Raw genomic sequence first — 15,363 nt, forward strand, 5'->3', positions numbered from 1 at the left:
TAGATCCAGTAGTGGTATTGCTGGGTCGAAGGGTATGCACATTTTTGTTGCCCCTTGGGCATAGTTCCAAATAGCTCTCCAGAAGGGTTGGATGAGTTCACAGCTCCACCAACAGTGTAATAGTGTCCCAGATTTCCCACATTCCTTCCAACAATGATCATTATCCTTTGTGGTCATACTGGCCAATCTGAGAGGTGTGAGGTGGTACCTCAGCAAAGCTTTAATTTCCAGCTTGTCATTTCTTATGATACAATGATATTCCATTTCATTCAACTACCATAATTTGTTTAACCATTCCCTTATTTTCCATCTTTTTCCTACTATAAATATTTTTCTACATATCTTTTCTTTGATCTTTTTTGGGATAAAGGCCTTATTGTAATTTAGTTGGATCTGAGTATATACAGTTCAGTGACTTTTTGAGTTACTATTTTTATAATTTATTTTAACAATTTTAATGTATTCTGTTAAGTGTTTCCAAATCATTTTTTTTAAATCAACCTTTTTTAAAATTTTGAGTTCTATTTTATCTCCTTCTGGTCCGTCCCTCCTTCAGCCCCTTGGGAAGGCAAGCATTATATATTGATGATGCATATGAAATCATGCATTTTCATATTAGTTACCTTGCAAAAGAAAATACTCATACATGAGAAAAAAGATAGTGAGAAACGCAGGCTTTCATTCTACACTCCTCATTTATCACATCTCTCTTTAGAGGTAATGGTTCCATTTTTCATTATCAGTCCTTTGTCTTGGAATATTGTCTTGATCAAAAAAAGACAAGTCTTTCACAGTGGATCATCACAGTTGCTTACTGTTTCAAGGCGCTGTTGTTTTACAACCTCTTTTGCTTGCTTCTCTGAGCCTCAGTTTTCTTATCTCTAAAATAATAAATATAATAGTTCTTAAATGACCTAAATCACAGGTTTGTTTTCTGGAAAACAGTTAATAAATGTGACCTATTTTCAAAAGTTATTCCTAATTGTACATTGCACAAATGTCGTCTTTGCCCTTGTGAAACTATTTAGTATGTGCAGAGAAGCATAAGTGAAAAGATAAGGGCCTGGAAATTGTGCCTATCAGGGCACAATTGAAGAATTTTAATGTTTAGCGAGGAAAAGAGCAAAGCAATAAATATTGGGTTGGGGAAGGAGGAGGACATGATAAGTATCTTCAAGTATTTGAAGCAATGTTTTATAGAATTGGTATTAGACAAATTTTCTTAGCTCCCAGGGAATAACTAGAACCAGTAGGTAGAAATAATAGAAATATGGAACTGAGAGACAGCCCCTGTAGTATATCTTAATTCTGTCACTAATTGTGACAAGTCATTCAACATCTTGGGGACATAGTTTTTTTGTCTATAACCTGAGGAAGTTGAACTGGAAGAGAGATTCTTTTTTTCCCCATTTTTGATGTAATTTTTTATTTTAAATTTAAATACAAAATAAAAAAATTGTCATGTGCACCATATAACATGAGAGGAATCATAATATAAAACAAAAAACTTCATTTCAAGAAATTCTCTATAATAAATACTACACATTGTGATCAAAATATTCATCTTTTCTTTGCATCTTTGTAGGTTTTCTTCTGTTCTCTGCCATATACTGTTTACCTTTTTTTTCCCTTCCCTCTCATGCCACAATTAAGTATGGACACACACACACACACACATTTATATGTATATCCATACTCTTATATACACATACACCCTCATATAGACACCTATGCCTATATATAATTATATATATATATGTATGTATTTATCTATATATACACATATGTATACACATATACCTACATTAGGTATGCATAGATTCTTGTATACATATACATATTCATTAATGTCTATATATTTGGTTTGTATATATTTCTCATTTCTAATGCAATTCTGAAAGCAACACTCCCTCATCACTCCTCTACTTTATTTCTATTTACTACCATGCCCTCCTATTCCTTAAGCTTCAGCCATTCCAAAACCATTTGAAGAATTCTTCCCTTATATACTCTTCTATATACCCCTTATCCCATTTTCTCACTCTCTCAGTATCCTCCTATCCCATCCTCTTATTTCTTTCTAAATTTAAAAGGATTTTATGCATATGTATGTATATATGTATGTATTGTTCCCTCTTTAACTCATTCCCAATGAGAGTTATGTTTCCAGAATTACCAGGTCTTCTTTTCCATCTAATTCCTCTGTATCAATTCTTCTCACATCTCATTTGCAGAATATGATAGCTCTTTTATTTTATCTTTTCCTACATCATTTGGCTTTTAAGAGTCCCATCCTACTCATCTTTACCCCCCCATCTTTCCTTCAAATATCCAATTATTAATAACAAACTTGGACATAAGATTTTTCTTTCTATGTATAGATAGTAAACAGTTTATCCTTATTGGGGTTTTTGTAATTAATCTTTGATGTTTGCCTAATATTTCTCTTGGTTCCATTAGATCATATTTTCTATTAAATCTTTTTGCCACAAAATCCTGAAAGGTCTGTCAATTCACTGAATACCCATTTTTTTTTATTCAGGATTATGTTTAACTTTTCTGTGTATGATATTTTCAGCTGCAACCCCAGTTCTTTTGCTCTTTGATTTGTAGTGTTCCAAGACCTGTGGTCTTTTAAAGTGACTGCTTCTAGATCTTATGAAATTCTTGTTGTGGCACCACAATATTTGAATTGTTTTTTCTGTTGATCTTAATATTTTCTCCTTAACCTGGCGTTTTTGGAATTTACTTATGATATTTCTGGCAGTTTTCCTCCTAGGATCCCTTTCAAGTGGTGATCAGTGATTTTTTTTCTATTTCTACTTTACTTGTTTTAATACTTGAGGGAAATTTTCTTAAATTATTTCTTGAATCATAGTATCAAATTTCTTTTTGTGATGAGCACTTTTAGATAGTCCAATTATTCTTATGTTTTCTCTTTTTTGATCTGTTCTCCAGATTGGTTTTTTTCTATGAGGTATTTCATTTTTCTCTTCTATTTTTTTCATTCTTTATATTTTGTCTTATTATTTCTTAGTCTCATAACTTCACTAGTTTCCCCTTGGCCAATTCTAATTGTTCTTATTTTCTTTTTTAGTTTTTCTTCAATCTCTCTCTTTTGATTTTTAAAGTCTTTTTTGAATTATTTTTGAGCAGGTAGCCATTTGACATAACTTTTGGGGTAAGAGAGACATTTTTACTTCAGTACCTTCCTCTGAAGTTGAATCCCAGTCTTTTCTATTCCCATAGGAACTGTCTATGGTTGGGTTCTTTCTCCTTTGCCTGATTATTTTTTTTTAGCAATTTATTATTATATTCACTTCTTGTCCTGAAGCATGAGGGATGGATGGTGCTTCTAGCCTCAGGAGCTTTATCCTTATCCCAACCTCAGCACTCCTTTCCCCCTCCAAGCCCTAGCTGGAGCCCCTCCACACATTGAGCTAGAATTATCTTGCTTCCTGAGAACTCTCCATTGATTATAACTTTCAGTTCTCCCCTCTGGCCTGGAACTAAGTCCTAGAACTCAGTTCTTCTGTGAGTGTCCATAGCCAGCAGTATCCTCATGCCACTGCTTCTGCACTCATTGGACCCATGCTGGTTCCTTCTTGCCCAGGACCATCTCGGCAGCACAGCTAGACCTGACATCCTTTGTCAGCAGAGGTTCCCTCTCTTCCTCCACTCAGAAGGAACATAAATTCTTAACTTTTTGTGTTAGAGATCCTTATGAGAATCTGAATAAGTCTAGAGATACTTTCTGATAACAATAGGTTTATATTCATAAAATAAGATACATAGGGTTGCAAAGGAATCCAAAATGTTGAAATTCAATATCAAATTTACCAAAAAAAAATAAACTAAACAAGTAAGTTATGAAGGCTCAGGTTAAGAACCCTATCATCTAGAGATCTTTCCAGATTTGAATCTGTAACTTTATGGTCTCAACATAAGGAAAAAATAGTCAAATAATTAGAGCTATTTAAAAGTGGAGTAATCACTAATAAATCTCTGTGGTTTTACATATATTTTGGGACCCTATGAACCATAGCATGCTAATACTGTCCATGAAGTTTTATTGGCAAAGATACTGAGGTGACTTGCCATTTCCTTCTCCAGTGGATTAAGAGGTTAAGTGACTTGCCTAGGGTCACATAGCTAGTAAGTTTCTGAGAAGAAATTTGAACTCAGGTCTTCCTTAGGTCTATCTACTAACTCAGCTAGATATTTTTGTATTCATATATGTATAATAGAACTGGTTCAGTTTTATATTAATGAGAACCAACTTATACTAAATGGTCAAAGAACATGAATAGAAATTCAGTATCAGTGTTCGCTTCGGCAGCATATATACTAAAATTGGAACGATACAGAGAAGATTAGCATGGCCCCTGTGCAAGGATGACACACAAATTCGTGAAGCATTCCATATTTTTAAAACATCTAACCTTTCAAATGTTAAAAGGGGAAAAGGGGAGGGGGACAGAGAAATGGAAGGGGAGTGGGGGAAATAAGGGGAAATAACAAAAGGAAGGGAAGGGAAAAGGGAAAAAGGGAAAGGGGAAAGAAAGGGGAGGATGTGATATAGGAGGGAAAACACACTGAAGGGGGTGGTATTCAGAAACAAAATACTGGGGAATATGGATAAAAGGGGAAAAGGGGGGAAATACAAACAAGAGGGAAGATAGCACAGAAGGCAATAAAGAATTAGTAATCATAACCTTGAATGTAAATGGGATGAACTCTCCCTTAAAATGTAAGCACATAGCAGAGTGGATTAAAAACTAGAATCCTACAATATGCTGCTTACAAGAAACTCATTTAAATCAGAGAGATACATATAGAGTAAAGGTAAAAGGTTGGAGCAAAATATATTTTGCTTCAGCTGAAGTAAAAAAAGCAGGGGTAGCAATCCTTATCTCAGACAAAGCAGCAGCAAAAATAGATAGTGTTAAAAGAGATAAGGAAGGAAACTTTATCCTCCTAAAAGGTACCATAGACAATAAAGTCATTTCAATATTGAATCTATATGCACCCAGTGGGACAGCACCCAAATTCTTAGAGGAGAAGCTGAAAGAACTACAGGAAGACATAGACAGCAAAACTCTACTAGTGGGAGATCTCAACCTCCCGCTATCAGATCTAGATAAATCGAATCATAAAACAAACAAGAAAGAAATTAGGGAGGTAAATAGATTGTTAGAAAAATTAGATATGGTAGACTTATGGAGAAAACTGAATGGGGATAGAAAGGAATATACCTTTTTCTCTGCAGTACATGGAACTTATACAAAAATTGATCATGTACTAGGACATAAAAACCTAATGGTCAACTGCAGAAAGGCAGAAATAGTGAATACATCTTTCTCAGATCACAATGCAATAAAAGTCATATGCAATACTGGGCCAAGGAGATATAGAACCAGAACAAATTGGAAACTGAATAACCTCATTTTAAAAAATGAGTGGACCAAAAAACAAATTATAATAAGAATTAACCATTTTATCCTAGATAATGATAATAATGAAACAACATACCAAAACCTATGGGATTCATTCAAAACGACTCTCAGGGGATATATTATAGCTATAAATGCTTATATGAATAAATTGGAGAAAGAGGAAATCAATGAACTAAACATTCAACTAAAAAAATTAGAGAAAGAACAAATCAAAAAATCCCCAATTAAATACCAAATTAGAAATTCTAAAAATTAAAGGAGAAATTAATAAAATTGAAAGCAAAAAAACTATTGAATTAATAAATAAAACCAAAAGTTGGTATTAGGGAAAAAACCAATAAAATTGATAATTCTCTGGTCAATTTGATTACAAAAAGAAAGAAGAAAACCAAATTGCTAGTATTATCAATGAAAAAAGGTGAACTCACCACCAATGAGGAGGAAATTAAAGTAATAATTCAAAATTATTTTGCCCAACTCTATGCCAATAAATTTCATAATCTGAGTGAAATGGATGAATATTTACAAAAATAAAATTGCCCAGGTTAAATGAAGAAGAGATTAAATATCTAAACAACCCTATCTCAGAAAAAGAAATTCAACAAGCCATTATTGAACTCCCTAAAAAAAATCTCCAGGGCCTGATGGATTCACAAGTGAATTCTACCAAACATTTAAGGAATAATTGGTTCCAATCCTATATAAACTCTTTGGAAAAATAGGGAAAGATGGAACTCTGCCTAACTCTTTCTATGAAACCAATATGGTGCTGTTACCCAAACCAGGAAGAGTTAAAACAGAGAAAGAAAATTATAGACCTATTTCCCTGATGAATATAGATGTAAAAACCCTAAATAAAATCTCAGCAAAACGACTACAACAAGTCATCACTAGGATAATACATTATGATCAAGTAGGATTTATTCCAGGAATGCAGGGTTGGTTCAATATTAGGAAAACTGTTAGTATACTCAATTATATCAACAACAAACCTATCAGAAATTATATGATCATATCAATAAATTCTGAAAAAGCTTTTGACAAAATATAGCATCCATTCCTATTAAAAACACTAGAGAGTGTAGGAATAAATGGACTGTTCCTTAAAATAATTAGCACTATCTATCTGAAACCATCAACAAGCATTATATTCAATGGGAGAGGCTAGAGCCATTCCCAATAAGATCAGGGGTGAAACAAGGGTGCCCATTATCACCACTACTATTCAATATTGTATTAGAAATGTTAGCATCAGCAATTAGAGAATAAAAAGAAATTGAAGGAATTAGAATTGGGAAGGAAGAGACAAAACTCTCACTCTTCGCAGAAGACATGATGGTCTACCTAGAGAATCCCAAGAAATCATCTAAAAAACTACTGGAAACAATTAGCAATTTTAGCAAAGTTGCAGGTTATAAAATAAACCCTCATAAATCCTCAACTTTTCTATATATGTCTAGCAAGAAACAGCAGGAAGAGCTAGAAAGAGAAATCCCATTCAAAGTAACCTCAGACAATATAAAATATTTGGTAGTCTATTTGCCAAGACAGACTCAGAATCTTTTTTTGGAAACAATTATAAAACATTTCTCATGGAAATTAAATTAGATTTAAATAACTGGACAAATATCAACTGCTCATGGATAGCTAGAGCTAATATAATAAAAATGACAATTCTACCAAAACTAAACTGTTTAGTGCCCTACCAATCAAAATTCCAAAAAAATTACTTTAATGAGTTAGAAAAAATTGTAAGTAAATTCATATAGAGAAATAAAAAGTCAAGAATTGCCAGGAGCTTAATGAAAAAAAAGTGCAAACGAAGGTGGCTTAACCCTACCCAATCTAAAACTATATTATAAAGCATCAGTCATCAAAACTGTTTGGTATTGGCTAAGAAATAGAGTCGTGGACCAGTGGAATAGACTAGGTGTAAAAGCAGGAGATGATTATAGTAATCTGCTGTTTGATAAACACAAAGAGTCCGGCCATTGGGATAAAAACTCCCTCTTTGATAAAAATTGCTGGGATAATTGGAAGTTAGTATGGAAGAAACTAATATTAGACCAACACCTCACACCCTTTACCAAGACAAGATCCAAATGGTTACAGGACATAGACATAAAAAACAACATTATAAGCAAATTAGAAGATCAAGGACTAGTCTACCTGTCAGATCTATGGAAAGCGGAATAGTTTATGACTAAGGAAGAGTTGGAGAACATCACCAAAAACCAATTAGATGATTTTAATTATGTTAAATTAAAAAGTTTTTACACAGATAAAACCAATCAAGATTAAAAGAAACGTAGTAAATTCGGAAACAGTCTTTACAACTAATGATTCTGACAAAAGACTCATTTCTAAAATATACAGAGAACTGAGTCATATTTTTAAAACAAAAAGCCATTCCCCAATTGACAAATGGTCAAAGGATATGCAAAGGCAATTTACAGGTGAAGCAATCAAAGCAATCCATAGCTATATGAAAAAATTCTCTAAATCATTAATTATTAGAGAAATGCAAATTAAAGCTTCTCTGAGGTACCACCTCACACCTCTCAGATTGGCCAGTATGACCAGGAAGGATGATGATCATTGTTGGAAGGGATGTGGGAAATCTGGGACACTGTTACACTGTTGGTGGAGCTGTGAACTCATCCAACCCTTCTGGAGAGCTATTTGGAACTATGCCCAAAGGGCAACAAAAATGTGCATACCCTTTGACCCAGTGATACCACTACAGGATCTATACCCTGAAGAGATGAGGGAAAAGGGTAAAAACATTACTTGTACAAAAATATTTATAGCAGCTCTGTTTGTGGTGGCAAAGAATTGGAAATCCAGTAAATGTCCTTCAATTGGGGAATGGCTTAGCAAACTGTGGTATATGTATGTCATGGAACACTATTGTTCTATTAGAAACCAGGAGGGACAGGAGTTCAGGGAAGCCTGGAGGGATTTGCATGAACTGATGCTGAGTGAGATGAGCAGAACCAGAAAAACACTGTACACCCTAACAGCAACATGGAGGTGATGATCAACCTTGAAGGACTCGCTCATTCCATCAGTGCATCAATCAGGAACAATTTGGGGCTTTCTGAAAAGGAGAGTGCCATCTGTATCCAGATAAGGAGCTGTGGACTTTGAACAAATTGCAAGCACTATTCCCTTTAATTTAGGAAAAAAACAGATATCTTATTGTCTGATCTTGTTACCTCTGAGAATTCTCTTCTCTTTAAGGATATGATTTCTCTCTCATCACACCCAATTTGGATCGAGGTACAACATGGAAACAAAGTAAAGACTGACAGAGTGCTATCTGGGCGGGGGGGGGGCGGGCAAGATTGGGGGAAAATAGTGAAACTCAAATAATATCTTTAATAAAAATAAATTTTAAAAAAAAGAAATTCAGTATCAAAAACCACTAAAAAATATTTCAAAGCACTAATACTTAGTGATTTACAAATAGTGAAATGTAAATTAAAACAATCCTGAAATTCCCTGATCTAGGCAGTGAGTTTCCCTGCATAGGCTTCAAGTAAAGTCTATGTGATCACTTTTAGGGGATTATGCAAATGGTATAAAATAATAGATTTCTAAAATTCCTTCCAATTCCAAGTTTATGATTCTCAGAGGAATACATGAGAATAAAATATAAAGCACTTTGTAAAGCTAACCTTCTCTATGAATGAAATTAGAACTATGATTTTTGCAAAATTTCTGATAATTCAGTTGTTATGCATATATTTCATATTTCTATTTTTGAAGCACAGCATGTGCATATATGGAAAATAACTTTTCACCTTGGACTGGGTGTGCTCCAAGCTGAAAAACAAATGATCTCCCTTTCTGATCATTTCTAGGAAATGTGAGTCTTGCTTGGTAAGAAGTTCACTAGTAATCAAGATCGATTATTAAAGGTATCAAAAGAAATTTGAGCAAATGGCTTAGAGAAAATGTACCTCCTGAAGCCAGGAATTCAAGGGAATCCAGATTAAGTTTTAATACTATTAATTGCAATGTGATAAAATTCTAATTGTGGGTTATACTTGGAAGCATCTAAGGGAAAGTTGCTTGCTACTTACATGGTAAAACTTCTTAAATGTCTTTAGGGAAACCACAGAGAAACCGGTGAAAGGTCTTAATGCTACTAGATATGCAAGTCATTCAAGTACTCAGAGTACTAAATATACAACTTTTCTTAAAATCAGTTATTAAAAATGGACATATCAGATCAACATGAGCATATATAGTGATATTACCTGGTGCAAAGCTTCCAAGCTATCTCCCTAATTTGCCTCTATCACTCCCAATACAAATAGATTTTTCCTCTTCCAAAGATCATATCTTTGGAATTTAGCCTTACTACCAAGTTATAGTCTTTGACAGAGTTAGAAGTGGAAATATACAATTTTATTACAATATAGGGGACTCAGTACATTCCAGGTGATAAACAGATTGTATACATATATACAATCTGACCCCAGTTCATAAATGTTTTTACTAATTGTTTTCTGTTTTACTTCCTAGATCAAATCAGAGGTTGCTTTTGTAATTTTTCTGACTCCTGAGAAAATCCTTTTAGATTAAGTCACAGGTCCATACTTTAGTTTTTGGTTGAAACTATTCTGCCCAATTTAGGGAAGTCTTTGGATTTTTTGGAAAGAAATTTTCTCTCTTTTCTAGGCAAATGGTCCCCAGGATCACATTTACCATTTTCACTTCTATTCTAATGATTCCTATGTTTTTCTAATTCTACAGGTTTTAAAAAAAAGTATCCAAATTATACTAACTTTACTCCTCGTGTTAACATCAGTCATCCTTTCTTGCATTTCCAAGTCCTTATGTGCCTACAAAGTGTATTATATGACTTTCCATAATCAGTATTACTATATCTAAGGTTTAATTACTGTTGTTCACTCCATCTCAGTTAGATTAGGGAAACAATTCATACATTATTTGTGAGGTAAGGAATTTTGCTACTGCATTGCCTGTCTTGCTTTTTACCATCCTGCTGAAGGTGTTATGTAGATTTTCTTACCCTGACTGCTTCCTTAACCCTTATATTAGTTACCATAGCAACACCTGTTGACTTCGGGGGAAAAAGAAACTGATGCTACCCCTGTTGTTTCCAGTACATAATAGTCCACTGGGGATTCAGGGAACCCCTTCAATGTTTTTTCTTTCTAGTTCTGAAATTGTCAGTTTTGAAATTCATTTCCCCCTTTGGCTTGGATTCATGTGGAAACTGCTTAATGATGTTCCAAGCTTATCATGACTCAGTGTCATAAGTTTATCCCTTTCTGGATAACTCATTTATAATTTTTATATAAAAATTATCTTTTGTCCATAAAGTTCAGTCTTTTTGCTTTCTTCTTTCCATGTCTCCATCATTCTATTTTGGTCTTCCTTTTTCTCTCTTCTCCCTCCCACCATCTGTACCTAGTCTGAACTTTCTTTTTTATTAATTAATTTTAGGAATTTGATAGGATTTATTTTAACCTCTTTTAGATATCAGAAAATAGAAACAGAGAATAGACCACATAATAAATACATAAGGTTTTACAAGTTGCAGAATTCAGGGATCCCAGTCCTGTTAGTACCTTGTCACTGACCCTACAAAATAGGACATGGAGTCAATGGACTAGAATTTGAAACCCAGTTCTATTAGTTACTACTGAACAAGTGACTTCTTTTCTCTGAGCCTCAGTTTCCTCATTTGCAAAATGAGGACAAGTTAATTAGCTGACTAGTGAGATAGAATGAATCTGAAAGAAAGTATAAGCATATCAGCAAAATTCTGTCTCTATCACTTAAAAAGAAACTTAGGCTATGTGTCATATTGATAGAGGTTGAGTATTAACAACTTTTGTCTCCCTGATTAGTTACTCTGTTGAGACTTTTGCAGTTGCCAAGCTTTGCCTGTTTTTTTAAGATTATTAAGGTTTCAAAAGGCTTCAGGCATTGCATTCTTAGGGTTTCTTAATTTTAAATGCTTAAAATTCTATTTATTTCAGAACAGTTTTTAAAAATATCCTAAGGATATGATAAATCCAAATCCTTTAAAAACCTTCTGACAAATCTGTTATCCCCCTTTCCTTCCCCCTATTTAACTGTTCGAAGTCCTATGTCTCTTGTATTCTACTGCCCAAGAATTTGGTGTTCTACTTTTGATATTAGTATTTAAACATATTTCAGATAATACCCATCCTCTAGAATAGATGTAGTTTAGATTCCTTAAAATTCTATAAAGAATTTTGTACTAAATTACATGTTATTGTCTATTATAAATTCCTGTTTATCATCTAATTAAGTGATGACTATAGCTTTCTTACAGTAATTTAATTGAGTAAAGATATGCTGAATTCATATGATATTCAGGGTATTCTTCCAGGCTCTAAAGATACAAAAATGAAAGTCTGACCTTGAAAAAGTTTATATTCTAATGGGAGAAGGAATACAACGTAGCAGATATAAGAATAACAGGGTAGGTGGTGAAGGGAGCAAAAGAGAGATCAGACAAGGTTTTCTACCAACATTTAAGGAGAACACTTACAGCTAGAAGGATAAAAACTACATAGAGGCGATAGTGCTTGAATGGGTCCTTGATGCCCAAAGGAGTTGAATAGATGGGATTTGATGAGACCACCCAGAAAAGCAATAGAAAAGAGTTGAAAAACGAGAAAAGCAATTACCCAAGCACTGGGTCTTGAGGATGTTTAGGTGGTAAGAAGTGTATGGTAGCACAAGAACAGATAGAACAAGAAAAAAATGATGTCATGGAAACCAAGGCAGAAAGAACTTTCCAGGAAATGAACAGGATTACCCATGCAAGCTATAGAAAGAGAAAAGAGAGGCAACAACCCCAGTGATTGGGTGAAAGATTCAATGAATAATTATGACTATAAATAAATAAATATTAATTCTTGATTTAGAAATATATATGAAGAGAATAACATGGGAAGACTTACATGGATTGATGTTAATGCTATTCAGTCATTTCATTTGGGTCCAGCTTTGACCTTTTTTGGCAAGGATATTGGAATGGTTCACCATTTCCTTCTCCAGTTCATTTTACAGAAAAGGAACTGAAGCAAACAAGGTGAAGTGACTTGCCCAGGGTTACATAGTTACATATATACATACACTCAGACAGTGAGTGTCTGAGTCTGGATTTGAACTTATATCTATTTGATTCCAAGTCCAAGGCTCTGTCCCCTAAATGTAGATGAATTGTTGCAGATGGGGGTAAACAAAACCAGGAGAAAACAACAACAAAAACTGCAACAGAGTAAAGAAAATATAAACACTACAATTATAGTGACCAAGCTAGAGAAGAAATGGGAAAAATGTACCTTTTTTCCCTGGGGCAGAGAAATTATGGGTATAACATGCTTGTCAGAACTGGTTGATGTGTTATGATGGTTTTGCTGACCTGCTTTTTTATCTTTTATATTCTTTGTTACAAAAAATGACTGGTTGGACTGAATAACAGGAACAATTATATTCAAAAATTAAGGTGATGTTAAGACAAAAGATATCAATAAAAATGATAGACATGAATAGCAATTCAGAGATTAGCAGCAACCTTTGGAAGAGCAATTTCAGTTGAGAGCCCTATTTGAAAGCCAGATTTCAAGAGGTTAAGCAGTGATTGAGAGGTGAGGAAATGCAGGCCGCAATTAGACTCTCTTCTTGCTATGAATTTAGTAGTGAAAAGAAGAGGAAATTTATTACCATAGTTGTATCATAGATTTAAAGTTAGAAGGGAGCTCTGAGGTTACTAAGTTTAATTAATTTCTTTTACAATTGAAGGAGAGTGTGGGATTTGGTAAAATCCTACAAATGATAGGGAACAGAGCCAGGTTTGACTCCAAATCAGTATCTGTTCTATGACTCCAAATCAGTATCTGTTCTATGACTCCAAATCAGTATCTGTTCTACTTTAATCTCGGTAATGAGAAGGCATAGTCAAATTAAGGATTTTTGCTAATTAGTTTATTTTTTAAAAGTTGAAAAAAACTTATGTGTACACACACATACACACATGTGTTGAGTTATGTATATGAAGTGGCAAAGTAGGTATTAAGATGAGGAAAAAAGTCTGGAAGTTTAGTGTACTGGAGATGAGGAAGGATGAACTTGATTTACTTGATGAGTATTATTTTCCTTCCTCACATTCCCCACTTTATGCTATAGAAAATAATCAGCACATCCCTCTCTACCCTTACCTAGTATTATGCCTTATAGATTATTCAGTTTTGTGAACTGGTTTTATGGTATTATAATCCACTTGCCTTCTCTCCAGCCTATCTCATCCCCTCCCTCAAGAACCCTTGAAAGCAAAGACCCCATCCAGCCACCAGAAAGATAAGAAGAATAACCATCATACTTATAAGGCTTTAAGGTTTGCAAGGCATTTTCTGTAGGTTAAATAAATTGATTTCCATGCCGGATGGCCCTCCTTCTTCCTACTCCCGGCTAACTTCCAGCAACCCTGGAATCTAGGGAGTTGAGTGAAACTGAGGCATGGTTTTTCTCTTCATTTGATCAGCTAGAAATCACAGTTACAATTATTCCAGTGATTTGGAAGCCTACCAGGCCTTACAGTCTGTCCTACCATAGTGTCCTCCTCATCTTATCATATACTGCCATGTACCCCTCAGACCCTTGGACTCTGACCTCTCACCTGCTCCTGCATCCTAAAGACCTTGGATCTTAGTTATCTGCCTTTCAACTGAACACTTATATTTGTTAAAACTTCTTGTCTCATTTTTTTTCCTATTTCCTTCTCTAACACTTAGTACAGTGCTTCTCACATAGTAAACACTTAATAAATGCCTATTCATTCATTCGTGTCTATAGACACAAAGGGTAGTTATAGACTAGGGAGAGAAAAGACTGTACTACTGGTGGCTCTTTGCTCTTTTCATCCATATACATGGAGGGGAATTCATCAGCAATCAGCTCTTTGCATAGCTAAGTACCTGAAAATTGAACGCCCCAGTTATTATTACATCTGGCTCGTTTGTCTGCCTTGCCTTAAGGATAAAAGTTTTCTCATTTTCTTCTTTACTGCCAATTCATTCCCAGTTAATTATGCTAGTCAATTTAAATGTTTCCAGCTTTCTCTGTAAAAGAGATGTTTTAAACATTGAGGTCTAGTCTTTCTGAGATGTCTATCTGTAGGATCCTGCTTTAAATTTGTCCAGACCTATCTAAGAAGACTAGTACAGTCATTTGTTTTAACAAAATAAGCCTGCATTATATTAAGAAGTGTCATGTTACTCCCAGCTGACAAAGATGATTTTTATATTTCTGCTCTGAGGGGTTTGATATATATGGCTGGGTATTTATCTATTAGAATTAGGATTTTAAGGCTACTTGAGCCCTCTGCTTATGGTCCCTAGGGACTCCTCTCCTATTCCACTTTCTTTCAAGACAATATATCCTTGACTGTTCTCCTTTAAGAACAGTTGAGAAAAAGTAAATATTGAAGCTCAGGGAAAGATACTTAAATGTGTTATGTATCCAAAAAAGTGTCAATACATTACTTTTCCTCCCTTAGACAAATCTCTAATATGCGTTCATAAAGGTTTGGGTTTTTTTTCTTTTTTTTTGGTGTGTTTTTTATAAGCACCTTAGCTTCTGAAGAAAAAAAATCTCATATCAAGGATTATTCTCTTCATCACACTTGATCATTTGGAAGAAGAATTTCAAAAGCAATTGTTTTCACAGTGCCATAAAAATGATGTCCTTGCCTTGATGCTTTTCTTTAAAAAAATCCAATTTCATCTTTATTTACTTGTCTTTACTTTAGGTTTCTCTTTTACCGCTTCACTCTGGCATCACAGTAAACTAATCTCTCTTTTCTTGCCTGCTCCCTCCCCCCATTTTCTTTCTT

At 34.3% G+C, this 15,363-nt stretch overlaps 1 protein-coding gene and 1 non-coding gene across 10 annotated transcripts in view; both read left to right on the plus strand.

Moving 5' to 3' along the window:
• The window catches only part of PAG1 (phosphoprotein membrane anchor with glycosphingolipid microdomains 1), a 224,886-nt gene that overhangs the window by 106,574 nt on the left and 102,949 nt on the right, over window positions 1-15,363 (plus strand). The gene's annotated exons all lie outside the window — the stretch shown is intronic.
• Window positions 4,324-4,430, plus strand: LOC141503570 (U6 spliceosomal RNA). Its single transcript, XR_012472917.1, has one exon. It is a non-coding gene; the product is annotated as a U6 spliceosomal RNA (small nuclear RNA).

This window comes from Macrotis lagotis, chromosome X, assembly GCF_037893015.1.
Source record: "Macrotis lagotis isolate mMagLag1 chromosome X, bilby.v1.9.chrom.fasta, whole genome shotgun sequence".
Lineage (NCBI taxonomy): Eukaryota > Metazoa > Chordata > Mammalia > Peramelemorphia > Peramelidae > Macrotis > Macrotis lagotis.